At 40.3% G+C, this 15187-nt stretch overlaps 1 long non-coding RNA gene across 1 annotated transcript; it reads right to left on the bottom strand.

Moving 5' to 3' along the window:
• Nucleotides 1-6958: 6958 nt before the first annotated feature.
• Nucleotides 6959-10502, bottom strand: LOC306937410. The gene is made up of 2 exons (XR_013791600.1): nt 10182-10502; nt 6959-9103 (listed from the first exon to the last, which is right to left on the bottom strand). It is a non-coding gene; the product is annotated as an uncharacterized lncRNA (long non-coding RNA).
• Nucleotides 10503-15187: the final 4685 nt, after the last annotated feature.

Here is a 15187-nt window from a genome sequence, read left to right as displayed (position 1 = left end):
CTTGATATCAATATAGTGTGAGAATTATGTGTGGATTGCCTAATGGCTTTCACAAAATATTTGCATATTGAGATCTTTGATAAATTATCATCTGAACAAGTGCATATGTCTACGGTCAGAATCTAAATCTATCAATATATTTCTAACTTGATAGTGTATTATCTATCTTGGTTTGACTCTTGACTACTGTTACATCTCGTGTTATACTGCTGTTTCTTCTATGGCACCTAGATCAATATATGTTTATCTTAACTCGTCATAATTATATGCAGCTAGAACTGCATGTGCAATAATTTCTGAAAACTATTAGGCTACTGTAATGAAACCTTCAAAAAACCAGGACAAGACAACAGTTATGGCTATGCCATTCATTATGATACGATATCCTAAATCCTACATATTCCTGTATCAATATTGACATAGATTTCCGATGCCATAGATCAGCGACAGGCAACCATTAGCAAAAGAATCAATCAGTTCAAATTCATAAAATGAAATTTACAATTTAGGCATTTAGCAGACGCTCTTAATCCAGAGCGACTTACATTAAGCAAGAACAAAAAGCATGGGAATACATCACATATATAAAAAGCATATATCAAGAAACATGCGTAAGCTAAGAACGTAACTAGAACATATCTATATAATGACACTATACATATATTATACTATGCTGTACATATATACTATGAAGTGCTATGACTACATACAATGCAATTATTGTGCTGTCTACATGACATGCTATAAGTCTGTTTCAAATGCTATCTAAGTCTGAAAAGTGCTGTCTAAGGGGGTAGGGTAAGTGCTATGGGCCATGGTGGAAATGTACAGTATTAGCCTACTGCTCTGTCCATTTGTGCTCTGTTTTCTGTAGTAGCCTACCTGAAATCTCTCTCTGATCCCCAGGCAGATACGTTTCAGCAAATGCAATGTGCTTGTTCTGGAAATTTCTTTCAATAATACTATTTTTGTTGTTGTCTCCCTGATTGATTGATTGAACATTTTATTAACAGAATCGGTACAGTTCAACGACGGTACAGAACAATACAAGATCTGCTACTGAGGATAACACAAGGAAAAGCACTATTAAATGATGTTTTTAGGGTCCTCCATGTTCAGTTCATCAGAACATTTAAAGAGTACAAATATACCTATGCAAAAAAAGGAAGTCAAATATATATAAAATATAATAAAAACAGCAAAAAACTTGTACAGTAATGAAAACAAAAAGGGGGGTGGACTTTCACTTTTTTTACAGGGGCCAGTTTCGAATTGCAGCCGCCCGTAAGTGCTCTTTGAGAGCAGTTTGGAAGGAGTCTAGGGATTACATTTCTTAACGGCTGTTGGTATGGTGTACCACATTAGTGGCATAGGAGCTAAATTAATTTAACCCCTTGTTGGGGCCGAATCGGGGTTGAGCGTGGTTTGTGGTACTTAATCCCTCTGGTGTTGTGACCATGGACCTTGTTGACATTAAGGAAGTATTTGGACAGGTACATGGGTATCTTAAAGGTGTAGCCAATCTTGTAGACCAGCCCCATTGCTAAGCATATCATCAAGCCAGCAGGGTTAGAGGCGAAAGCAGACAAATCTACCCAGTACCCACACAATTCAATATTATATTTGCTGTATTTAATAGGGGTACTCATTTGTACAACTGGAGAATGTAAGAATCACATTATAACAAGTTAACAGAGTCAACAGACTGTTGACTAATGTCAAGACAGACTGTAAAAGAGGGTGCTGCTTTTCCTTTGTTTTGCCAATGGGTACCCAGATTGCAACAATGTTGATGCTGGAGGAGGCCTCCCTGTGGACTGGGAGGCCAGTAGTCCCAGGCTAGTCTCTCGAGACAGACTGTTGACTCAATTCAAAGGAAAAGAGGGTGCTGTTTTTCCTGTATTTGCCGATGGGTTCTCTCAGATTGGTCACAGGCTAAATCAGAATCAGAAGACTTTATTGCCATGACATGTAAACATGTTAGGAATTTGGTTTGGTGGACAGCAGAGTGCAGTTACAACATTAGGACAAGTGCAAAACAGGACAAGACAGTGCAAAGAATAGTGAAAAAAGAAAAAAAGTGCAGAGAGTTCAAGTGATCAGTTCAGAGCACAAGTCAGTCCATTCCACTCTGAGTGGGGGTGGAGGGAGGATAAAGGGGGGTCAGGGGGGGACACCAGCAGCGTTGAGGAGCCGGATAGCCGTGGGGAAAAAGCTGTTTGAATGTCGGGCCTTCATAGTCTTTAGGGACCGCAACCTCCTGCCTGAGGGAAGCAGGGCAAAAAGACTGTGGCCTGGGTGTGCAGGGTCAGCCATGATCTTCCTGGCCCTCCTCGAAGCTCTACTCCTAAACAGGGCCTCAAGGGGGGGCAAAGGGCAGCCAATCACCCTCTCTGCTGATCGTATGACCCGCTGCAGCTTGGCCTTGTCCTTGGCCGCTGCAGCGGGGAACCAAACAGTAATGGCGAGGGTGATGATAGATTCTAACTCGTCAGGGTTATCATCTTGGAGCAGCAGTGGTCTGGTCTCCATATGGTGTACTGTGCAGGCCCACCCTGGTGTCGCCACTGTTGAGAGTGTGAGTCTGTGAACAGTTCATTTTAATGAATAAATAATAAATAATCTTAATAAAGCACCCCTTGCCCAAATATGCTGACCTCATCACATTTGTCAAGACGGCAATGGCCATGTTTAGGCCAAGGAGTGTTTTTTTTTGTAAAAAGAATGCTTGGAATGGATTCAGCATCATGAAAACCCCCTAGTTTGACATGTCACATGCTACTTAAAGCATGATGAAATGTTTTTGCCTTATACAGGATGTTAATGGTACATAGGCCTACATATTATGCTAATAACTCAAATTGCTCAACGTGCAACTTTTAGCAACCAAGCTCAATCTTCTAAGCCTATAGATGATAGGTGGTAGTACAAGTTTACTAACCACCATTTCTGGGTTCATGAACATTCCAGTAGACTAATAAGATATAGACTGAAAATATAAATTCCAAATTTGTCAAGTCTGTGAAGATATTCTTACCTTTTGGAGAGAACACTTGTTTCTGATCATGTTACTTTTGGTTTTGACTTTTGACAGGATGTGTCCTAGATTCTGGTGGGCATTTTTCTAGGATGTCAGTCAGCTATGCTGCCGCTACACAGGCGGCAAGGAAGCTCCTTTGGATTTGAGGCCAAATAGGAAGTCATTATCAGCATGCAGTTCTAATTGCTAGTATGCAGAGTGGAGATGGGTTGATCTGTGGCACACTCACAAGAAATGGCAAGAGAGAGGTGTAGATATTGCATCCTGTCCAATATAATCTGTTCACTTAATGATTGTGTTATGTTTAGGTAGGCTACTGTAGCATTTGCCATCTGGTTAAGACGATTCATGTTGATTCATGTGTGTTACTTGTCACACAAGAAAGAAAGAAAGAAAGAAAGAAAGAAAGAAAGAAAGACATTTCGCTCTATGAATCATGTAAACAAAACTTTAAGCAGAATGATGGGTGCCAAGGAACGCTTAAAGCTGATGCAGTGTTTTATAATTCCTCATGCAGTAATTAACAACTTTTCATAAAAACAACATGGTTAGACCAATAATAATCTAACATGATGACAAAATAGAGGACGCGTTCATGATATTCAATAAGAAACAGAGTTTGTTTTGTAAAAATATGAAAAGAAAAAAGAAAACAAGGGGGTAGGCCGGGCATTTGTCTTAACTACATCATCACCCCCACCATCCCCAATACAAATGTGAATACTCGCATTTATATTATTAATAAAAAAAATGTTTTACGGTGCAGTCACACCGAACTTTAATTCTGCCTATGCAGCGGATTCTGTCAATGCTAAAAAAAAATAAGAAAAAAAGAAAACTGAATGTGAATGTCAGTATACTATACACAAACAAAAGGGTTTGAAGGAAAAGTCATCATTTATTTAGTCCTGGTGGTCGCATAGTGTTAAATATGTAATGATTTTTTTTAGGAATAAAATGGTTGAAATCTGGATTAGAAGAGGCTGGCTCCAGCCCTGAATCGCTGAGCCACGCTCATTTAAAAAATAAAATTCTGAAACGAAATGAAAAGTCAGGCTGATTGTCACTTGTCAGGCTAGGAAAGTTACATAGTGCACCTTGATGGAGCCATTCCAAAACATTGCAGTGACTTGTTTGACACCAACAAAGCGCAAAGATGAAGGAAAGGAGGACATGGTTTACAAGGCAATCTGAGAACCCGTCGGCAAATAAAGCAGAAACAGCGCCCTCTAGTCAACAGTCTGTCTCGAGCTTAGAGTATAGGTCTCGAGAGACTAGCCTCAAGGTACAATATTCAACATTGCCTTTACGTATTGCTTTTTTGTTTGGCCAATGTATGCCTTTCCACATGCAAGGACAGGTAGCCTAAGCATGTATAGGGCCTACATTAGTGGAATTACAGACTTCACGTTTGAACTTTTTACACTGTCACCCGATATCAATATAATGTAGTGTGAGGATAATATTGTGTGGATTGCCTATTGGTGCTTTCACATAATATTTGCACATTTAGATCATCTGAACAAGTGCATTTGTCTACGGTCAGAATCAAAATTTGGTTTGGCTTCACGTAACTCTATACTCTTCCATATCTTGTGTTTCATATTACAACAGTATTTCAAACAAAAGGGTAGGAGCGCACACCAATAGTGGGTGCCATTGTGTTCAGGGTATGAAGAAGGCATATACTATTACAACAGTAACCGTTTTTCCATTTTTCCTTTTCATTATTTCGCATGATGAGCCAGACCAGCAGGAATGCTAACAGGACCAGCAGGAATGCTAACATGGCCATCATCACCCACTGCTGAACTATGAAGTGGTTCAGCATTTTCAGCATGTCATGATTCCTCTCTGCCATCTGACTGAGGGATTTCTCCAGCACATGGATCCTGTTCTCCATAGTGGTGATGACATTCTCTAGCTTGTGGTTCCTTTTCTCCATAGTGGTGATGACATTCTCTAGCTCGTGAAGCCCTTCAGGAGCGATGCAATTCTCCGGCGGTTGGAAATGGTTGTAGATCTCTTTTCCAAAGACCCACAGCCTCATCAAAGTTTCAAAGTATTCTTTCATGGCGGAGAACAGAGATGTAGTGAGGCGTGGGTCAAAGACTGTAATTTTCAAGCAGACAAAAAAATAATAGGTCAGGGTCATTATATTTTCAGTTCCAGTTAACTGATACAGTAGGCAGTTGAGACCCCCTCTCGTGGGGTCTCCTCTCTAGTTAAGTGTGTCATAGTTACAGTAATCTTCCCCATATAGAGAACATTCAGAAATTGTCATTTTGATCAGTGGACCAAATCACAGGCCGTATCAGATTTGGGCCCCTAGATAATAACTAGCTTGAGTACCACTGATGTAATAGACTTTGAAACAATGGCATCTCTTGCATTACTTTACATAAGATAAGATGACTCGTGATTACATTTTATTTATTGTAATTGTATTGTCAGTTACTGTAGTTAGAACAGTACTATTATCAACATTATAATCCAGGCTCAGTATAAGGATATATAAGTATAAACAGTTAGTGTTTTCAGCTACAGGGTAACAGAATTATAAATCATGCAATACTGTAGCCGAAACCCTGATGACCTTGGGATACATCACTGAGTTGCATCCATGCGATGTTTTTTCATTCTTAGTTATTCTATTTATAGTGACTCAGGAGTAAACTATGTGACAAACGGTAATTCAAATGCTAATCTTGTTTAACCTGCCAGGTAGGGTACAGTACTGTACTCTGCTTAGGATACTTGTTCACAATGAAAAGGAGTAGCCTACCAGATGACTCAGTGCTGAAATCATGGCATTTAAACAAACATGCTCTTATAATCTACAAACACTGTGACACGTTTTTTCCCCCCGTTGCGGTGGGCGCCCCCATGGCGATTATAAAAACATTTCGTCTCTGGGATACATCACTGAGGATATGTCCCAGGTTGCATCCATGTGATGTTTTTTAGGCTACGGCCAACTGTTGAGCTCACAACTTGTTTTGTTATAAGTATTAATTAGTTAGAGTTATGTTCACTGTTTAGTTTATGTTATGTTTGAAGTTAGTTTACCTCTTTTAAGGGCTCTATAATTATTATTATTATCATACTTATTTATTTAGAATTAGATGCTGTTTTGGAGGATAAATCACATTTTGAGTTTTGAAAACGTGTGTTGCTTTGTGCTTTGACTACTTGGTCCACAATAAACCCTGAGCCAATTAATAACAGTGTTACTCATGCCTTATTATACACAGCTCAGAAAATGTCACAATTGAGTGTTACTTAAGATATAGTATAATAAAATATCAATTCCAACAATATTTTTCAAGTCAGTGTGAAGACATGCTTACCTTTTGGTGAAAGGTGTTGTTACAGGTGTTGCTACTTTCGGTTTTGTCATGAAGGGAAACTCTTACCAGGAAATGGTAAGAGGGAGGGAGATATTGCATCATATCCAATAGTTTGCATCAAAATCAACAAATGTATCTAGTCACTTGATTGTTTGTATTATGTTTATAGGTAGCATTAGTCAGCAACCAATGTATGAAGTTGCAAACTACAGCAGTATTATGGATGCCAAGGAACACTTCATGCTGATCCTAATATATCCTAATATCCTCCACGTTGCTAACAATAAAACCAACATAGTAAGACCACCATCTATGACTATATATGTAACGAAGACTCTGACTAGGACGTTGGGCTATATGACATATGACATGTCTAGTATGACAATCCCTATATTTGGCCCAAGCCGGGGAAAAAAAGTACACACAAATGGTGCCATCTTGGTGCATTATTACCATGTTGATCATGTATATCTGCTATTTTCTATTAGTCCAATACCGTAGTCACTAAGACAATAATTGATAATTGTAGCCTACTTGACATTGATAAATCTCAAATGAAGACCAATGAATGAGTAGTACAATTTATTATTAAAATATGTTACGTTTCATTTCAATATGGTCATGGCACTGTAATGTTTTGTCCCAGTAACTTGGAACAGCAATTACACAATGAAACACACAAGGTGAGACGTTACAGCAGTAAGTAAAGCCTGATTTGTATTTATTCGTATGATGGGGTCAGTGTCGCTTGCCAAAAAGTGCAGATCTGCAACCTCACAATGCATCACAACAATGCATTATGAGCTTGGGTATTGGGTTACACTGCCACACGTAAGTTTAAATCAGGAGTCGAAAAGCAAACAACACATAAAATAGGATAAAACAAAATAGTCATTATACACAAAACATCTGCAATGGCTCTCTGAATGACGGACTTTACATAATAGTCTGTAATTAAATAGAAGTACCGTATAAACGTACCAGTTATCCTATGAATAGTGAATACCCATGTTAATCCCTTATTCTCCAGCAGTATAAAAACATCACATTGAGTAACAGGTATTACAGTGTTTATGTTTAGATGACAGTCACCCAAAATGTGTGCTCTTCAGTGTTCAATAGCAGCCTGTGCTTGACTTGATGAGGCATCAAGCTTGCATAAAGACCAATGAGCATTAAGCCATAACCATGTTTACTTCCAGGTGTCTGATCTACTTCTTCACTTAAAGTAACTTTAAGTGCTGAAATCCAAACCTCAATCGATGTCTACAGCACACCGATTACTACAAACTCGTGGAAACCTTGTATGTCTAAAACCGTTCAGGAAATGAAACACAAAAAAGAAAAAAACAAGTATTCTAATGGATTCAATGTAGTTATTTAGTAACAAGCTCTTAATACGTTTAATTTGTTCAATATTTATAGACTTTGAACCTGTCTTTCCTATCTGGGATCTTATATCACCCTACCCCAAACCCTAACCGTAGGTGGAAGCCACGGGTAAGTCTTAACGGGCCATGTATGTCGGAGCCTGTACGTCGGACTAACGTATGCCCTCCGAAGATCTTCAACAGACCTGGAGGAGACCTGTGTTGATCCAGGCAACGTGTGTTCCTCGTTCCCCGTTTGCAAGGCCCTTTAGGCTTCACGTGAATTTGGGACATCTTGTGGCCATTCTGTGACGACAGTCGTCTATGACGTGACTCCATATTTGGGCAAGGTTTTGACGCCTGTCCACTTCCTCTTACACATAGATGGCTTGGCTCTAATGTCAAATTTTGACAACCCGAAACCCTGCAGTGGCTTCCATTATGAGAAAGGAAAAGTTCAAAACTTCCAAAGGTAGAACAGTGATTCTCAACCTTTTCAGGGCGTGACCCCCCAAAATAATCATATTTGAACTGAGGACCCCCCACCTTGTTGAGTTGAGACATAACATGTTGATTTTCAAAATCCTTAAATTGTCCCTTTAGGAATGTGCAGATGCCCTGTATACACTTATACTGTATGTTGGTTTGGATCCCTGGGGGTCCCTACCCACAGGTTGAGAACCACTGCAGTAGAACACAATGTGAACAAACATTGGTTAGCCTAATGACAGACAGTATGAACAAGAAACTTCCCATTGATCAGTCCAACAGTTTAGGAGAACATAAAAAAACACAACATTAAAAAAAAAACATCAAAGATGAAATATGGAGATACAAGATTTCGGCCAGAGCAACGATATTCTCCATGGACGGAAAACTAACATTTCAAGTCTCAGCAGATGCCACCTAAACATTTTAAAAGTCTAGGTTGTCACATCGCTCATTTGGGTGTCAAACACAGATGATGACAGATGTTGGAGATTTTGGGGAAGGTCTCCGTCTCTTGAGCCGCGATGGAGAAGGGTTGAACGTGCGCTGTGCAGCGTGTTCGGAGCGGCCCAGGTGGGGCCCGCATTTCAGTGTTTTCTCCACAGTATGTAGGTCATAAGCAGGACCAGGCCTGCTGACAGGGCCATGATCACACACTGGTGGATGGTGAGGACGTTCTCCAGCGCGTGGATCCTCTCCTCCATGGCGGAGGTTTGAACGTAGTCGTAGACACCCGCTCCGATGCTCCACAGCGCCCACACGGCGTCTACCACTAGAGGCATAGCGGAGCCAACAGGGGGAGCTCAGAAAGGCAGGGTGTGGAACATAAATGACTCCCGGGGCTCCGTCAAAGACTGTAATAATGATTAAGCAGACAGAAATATAGGATTGTTACAGTATATTTGGCAGTTCCAATTTGCAACTTATTGATGAGATGAGCACTTCAATCATTGTATTACTAGTCCTACTCTACTCCCAACTAATGCTCATTATGCTACCGTATGGCACCATTTCTGTGAACTCACTCTGCGTCTCGTTGGTGGGTTACTGGGTTTGATTGAAAATTTAACAGTTTGCAGAATGGGTACAGGTCAATACAACATCTGCTAAGAGGATAAAACCAGAAAAAGGGTCCTCCATCGTCAAAACATTTAAAGACATACAAATATACACTTATAAGTAAGTAAGTAAGTTCTTACACACTTATAGTGTTATATATTATATATAACACTTATATATTTATAACACTTATATATTCTTATACACTTCTATGCACAAAATAAATCATATACATGATTGAAAAAAGGGTGGGGGGGGGCTTTTTGTTTCTAAGGGGGCTATTTTAAAATTGCAGCCGCCTATAAGTGCTCTTTGAATTGGGGTGTTATGGACAGTCCATAAATGTGCCTAACAATACTGTAGGTAAGTTAGCATGCTAAAATAGAAGCCATTGTTCTTGCATTAATACAAACAAGTATTACAAGTTTTAAATTACCTAACCTGCCTACTGATGATGTCACTGGTAGACGGTTTCTGAACAATCCACACTACACAGCCCTCTGAGACACAGTTTAGAAATTGTGCCATTTTATAATGACCATTAACCAAACAAGCAATTATATGAAGACATGGAACTATAGTAACTATTATTATGATGAGATGAGTCATGAATCACGATGATGCTTGACATAATTTAAATTGATCATGCAGCACATGTCAGGTGAGCTATGTAGTTAGAGCAGCCTATTTTCAACAATCACCCAGGCTCAGCATAATAATGCAGAATAAACAGTTTTCAGCTACTGTGTAACAGAATGATAAATAAATCACGTAGGAGGGAGGCTATCGTAGCTGCTATACAATAGCTTTCCGGGCTAATAAACGTAGCACATCAGGTCACTCCCATTTGATTCGTGTATCAGCCCAACTTACCACCACATGAGTCGTTAACATACGCGAACAGGCGGCTATATGACAGCACACAGGCTTCAATCCCAGGTCATCTACATTGTTGTTTTAATGCAAACATTTCAACAGGATTATTTATAGCTGTGACACGCGCAGCCAGCGATTGAGGGCTGAGCCCCAGCTGTAACATAACAGCCAGGCTGGAATCATGGTTGTTTCTATTTGCTGTTCAGGACTCATATCCGCTCTTGGGCCAGCCCACTGTATCCTGTCATTTCCACTCACACATAGATGCACACGCACAGACCGTCTCCGTGTCCCCTCTAGACCGGATCCACAGACGGATCGCAGTCTAACCAACTGAGCCCGGTCTAACCCAGCTGTCATCATCCACCCTGACACACATCCGGGTTGTGGTGGTGAATCCGTGCGCGGGTGCGCGCCGTGCCACCCCTCCGTGCGCGTGACACTTTAGTAAAGTTGTTTTAACGGCACATTAAAGTAGCGATTGCTGAATAAAGTCTACCCCTCAGCGATAACAACGTCAACGCAGAAATAAATCACTGTCCTTGGTGCCGGTGTACCTTTAAGTTATATGCCCTGAGTTCAGCTCGCTACCAGGCGCGGTGGCCAAGTGGTAAGGCGTCGGTCTCGTAAACCGAAGATCGCGGGTTCGAACCCCGTCCGTGCCTGAGTACAATGGACGGCAAACGGCTTTTTGGAGCTGGATCTTCGCTGTTTGATAATGTGACTGTAGTTGAACTTCAAGTATATAATCGTGTATAACGGGTGGTAGAATGAACTGTACGTACTCGTCTCTGAACTAAAGTGCACCAAGCAAGGAAAAGAAAGAAAGGAATACTGTAGACATATTTATTGTCGATCCTCTGTTGCGAGTTGCGACTGATCCAAGCGGACTTTGACTTTTATAAATCCGGTGAAGTTACAATAATATGCGATCTTTATTCTTTATTAAGTCATTTATAAAATTATTACTAATGTCAATCTGTAGCCTACAGAATAAAGTCTTCAAGGAAAATATATAGCCCACAGTCTGTCTAACTAAAAGACAAACAGAAGTGTATTACAGAATAAATGTGAATTTTACACCTTTGGAAACCCAGTCACAGACTCACAGATTAGTAATTTTGTAACTGCAGCATCGTGTTGTTTGGTCGAGTCCCTAAACCTGCAGCAGAGGGCGCAAAAATATAACATCAGTGGCAGTGCATGTGCCTGCCTCTCTACCGCGCGCACGCACGCACACACACACTCACACTCACACACGCACACACACACACGCGCGAGAGCATGTGCAGTTTGTGCAGCTTTTGTAAACATGCGCCATGCGGCCTGCCGCCTACTACATGTACTTCATAGGAATAAGTTAGACACTTGAATAGTTTCTTTAGACTACGGTATAAAATAACTATTAAGACGCAGGTTAATAAAACACGTTTTATTTTTTAAAGGTAATTTATTTAGGCTAGGCTATTAATTTGCTTCACAGATTTACAGCCTCCAAGCCTCAGGCTGATTTGCCCACTCAATTGCAGAGCAGTTGGGCAGTTGACCTTGTATGCCATATTTAAACTTTTTATGTTTTGATGTAACTTGTAAAGTAATGCCCTGGACAGGCTGGGTGACGATCATCATACAAGTGTGTCGCACAAAAGTAGAGAAAATAGCAGATCTAAGCACACAACACCTCGTGAGTCGTGATGCAAGGCGGTGTGAGCTTGTAGATCGGCTATTGTTAAAGATGTTTTGGTTTTTTTATAGTAATACAAAAAGTTTTTTCAACCCGACAGCAACAACTTAATTGCATATTGTCTGTCGGGCAGAAACCTTGTATCTTCATAATGGAACTTTTTCCCCTGTCGTAAAGTTAAAGTAGTTTTTTTTTTAAATAAAATATCCCCCATTTCCTGAAAAGTAGGCTAACAGTTCTGGAGATATGAGGTTTGACGATATTGTGAGGTTGACCTCAACTCATTGAATTCCATTTTGGGGAGGGCCTGGGGGAGGATCAGGCAGCACACTGACTGCACAGTGCACACTTTGACTGTGCACAGACAGCAACATACTGCCTACAATACTACTGCACACAATAGCCTGCTACTGCAGTGCACACTGCAGATTCAGAAGAGACAACACAGCACTGGTGGATTTTCTGGTGAAACTACTACTTGAGTCCAAAACAGGCATGTATTTTTATTGATTGATTTTTTTTCTTTTAAATAGTTTCTGAAGAGAGTTGGCACAGAGCAGCATGGGTGCTATGCATGCAATGCGATACAATTAATTCATTCAAAATATTGTTCTATTTGTAGACTGCGATTTAGGCTAAATTAATCTTTTTTTTTTTACTGTGCAGGCTATATTGGATGCTTAAATTTAGGCATTTGAGGATTATACGGTACTTTAGACAAAAGTAAGCTCCAAATATACACAATTAGACACACCTGTATCCACACAAACAATCATTTCACCTCCTTGCCTCATTGGAACAAAGTGTCTTTTCCTTTGATACAATATACTGTTTTCTGATGAACGCTTCTGACCTAACAGTAGGCCTATACATGTGAAGCTATTGTCTAACTTTGTTTGAGTTACTGCATTTGGGCATGCGATTGCGGGCAAAAACCTTCGAAACTCTCCAATAGCGACAATAGCCGATCTACAAACCTCCCTCGTGTCACATCAGGACTCGTTGCTTGTAGGTCGGTCATACGACTATGAATAATATATGGCATAAAAAACATGGAAAGATGTAAAGTGGGGATACTGAGTTTAATGATGCATGAGTAAGTATATTGTTACATCATGTCGTTGTAGTTGATGATGAATATAATGGGTTAGAGTGTGGGCCTTTGGCGGCAAGGTGAGTTGTATAGAAGTCCTCTCAACTGGCCTACAAAGTCCCAGTTTCTGGCTCATATGTATCTCCCAGTTCTGCGTTCAAATGCCCTGGTTCTCAATGTGGGTTCCTGCCCGGGACCACCAGGGGTCCAAAATGGATGGGTTTGTAAGGGCCGATTCATACTCCTTTTTAGTGCCGACAAAAAGTCGACTTGCGATGGGTCCTCGACTCGACTTTAGTTCGGCTCTATAAAGGTCAATTCATACTCACTCACGGGCCACGGCTAGCACCGAAGTGATTTGTAAATATTGGAGGTCCTTGACGTCACAACTTTTCGGTGGCACTGAAGAGCCGAATTTAGGACGGTAATCCCCATCCCCCTCGGTGGCACAGAAGCACCGAATTGAGGATGGTACCCAGACCTGTGAATGACTGTAGTTTAGACAGAGCTACTTAAATTTGGCTTTAAAAGTGGAGTATGAGCATTTAACGCAATGAACAGAATCACAGGATTTAATAAAGAAAGGTAGAGAATCGCGTTAGCGCCTCGGAATAGTAAAAGACTGCAGTCCTACTCCACTCCTCGAGTGTGCATGTAAATGTGCACATACTACATACACATGTAGGTGGTGGGTTGCCAAGGCCAACAAATGCTGAGATCAGTGACTAAATATGGGTGCCTTAGGTCTTCACAAACATGTGAGGTAATGGCCTTCCACTCCTCGCACCTAGCGTAGAAATACTTAATACTTAATTAGCAGTTAGGCCCTCATAGGTGCTAGAAGTCTCCTCTCTCAAGCTCTCACCCAAGCAAACCCAAAAAAATACATATTTTCTATCAGTTACACACGCCTTGAAGCCTTATTGAATTCATGGAGATTTTGCGAACCGGGAAAGCATCTGTGTTTTCAAAAATAACAGATGAGATCAAATACATAATTTTGGAGGTCCTTGACTGACATGAAAAGTTCGAGCGCCACTGATACAGCAACATGCATTTTTCAGAAAAGTTAGGATTCATCAGAAACAGGCAAACGCTTAGTATATTATATTATATTATATATACTGTATTCTTTTTGCAACTTAATATTATGTACACTTACACTGAGGTACACGTGTGAGTGTGACACTTGCTATACTCTAATTTGAAAACGAATTACTGCTCATTAACCACTGCTTGTGTTTTCCTTTCCCTTCAGAATAGCAAGGAGGGTTCTATTTTTAGTTAGTTACATTCGTTAATCTAGTTTTCCAATAGAGGCTGTATATTTTTAACCCATATGATCTTTCTTTCTCCACAGGCTGCAGGGTGGAAACAAGGTCTAAAAGCCCCACTGCTGTGAAACTTTGCACGCACCCTTTCGTTTTTTTGACGTAAACAAAAGTGGATAGAGCAGATCATATAATTCATTCATTGGGAGATCTAATTGTCAGAGGTCCTTTGACGAATGACTGTGAGCTTCAGTTCTTGAGCGCTTCCCACCCTCTACCATATTGCCGAATTTCGTGGAAAATGACAGCACAGAACTGCAAAAACTGCGAAAAATGGCAGAATCTATATGAAAACAATAAGCCCTTTGGGCTTGACCCCTAATAATTTAATAATAACTAGAAAAGTCGCAATTTTGAAAAATTGCAAAGTGTGGTTGCCGCAGTCGCTTACATAGGCCCCTCCCACTAATATTGTCAGCCAATTACAATGTCACGTTACCCCTGTGATCATGCATAGGTAAGTCGGAGGGGATATATCCTTGACTCTCTTGAAAAGTAGAAATAGAAAATTTCTATAATGCTTGAATAGTTTGGTGTTCTGCCCCTGCAAGGGAATTTATGTCTTTATAAAAACATGATTGGTTACGTAACCAACAACAGCCAATTAGCTACTACAAACGTTATGCAAAGCTCGGCCAATCACAGCGGAAGTTAGGTAGGTTACTCCAGAATAATAATAAAGTGTGACAATAACTATAGTCTTTGGGCAACCACACTAATAATAATATTATAGAAGAAGAAGAAGAAGAAGAAGAAGAAGAAGAAGAAGAAGAAGAAGCAATAAAACAAGCAAGCAGTTAAAACAGAACAGTGAGTACAAGAATAGAAACACAGATTTTAAAACTCAACTAAAAGCAAGAGTGAAGAAGTGGGTCTTGAGTTGTGCTTTAAAGAG

Source organism: Electrona antarctica (genome assembly GCF_951216825.1).
Source record: "Electrona antarctica genome assembly, chromosome: 14".
Taxonomy (NCBI): Eukaryota; Metazoa; Chordata; class Actinopteri; order Myctophiformes; family Myctophidae; genus Electrona; species Electrona antarctica.
This window is presented reverse-complemented; position numbering and strand designations above follow the sequence as displayed.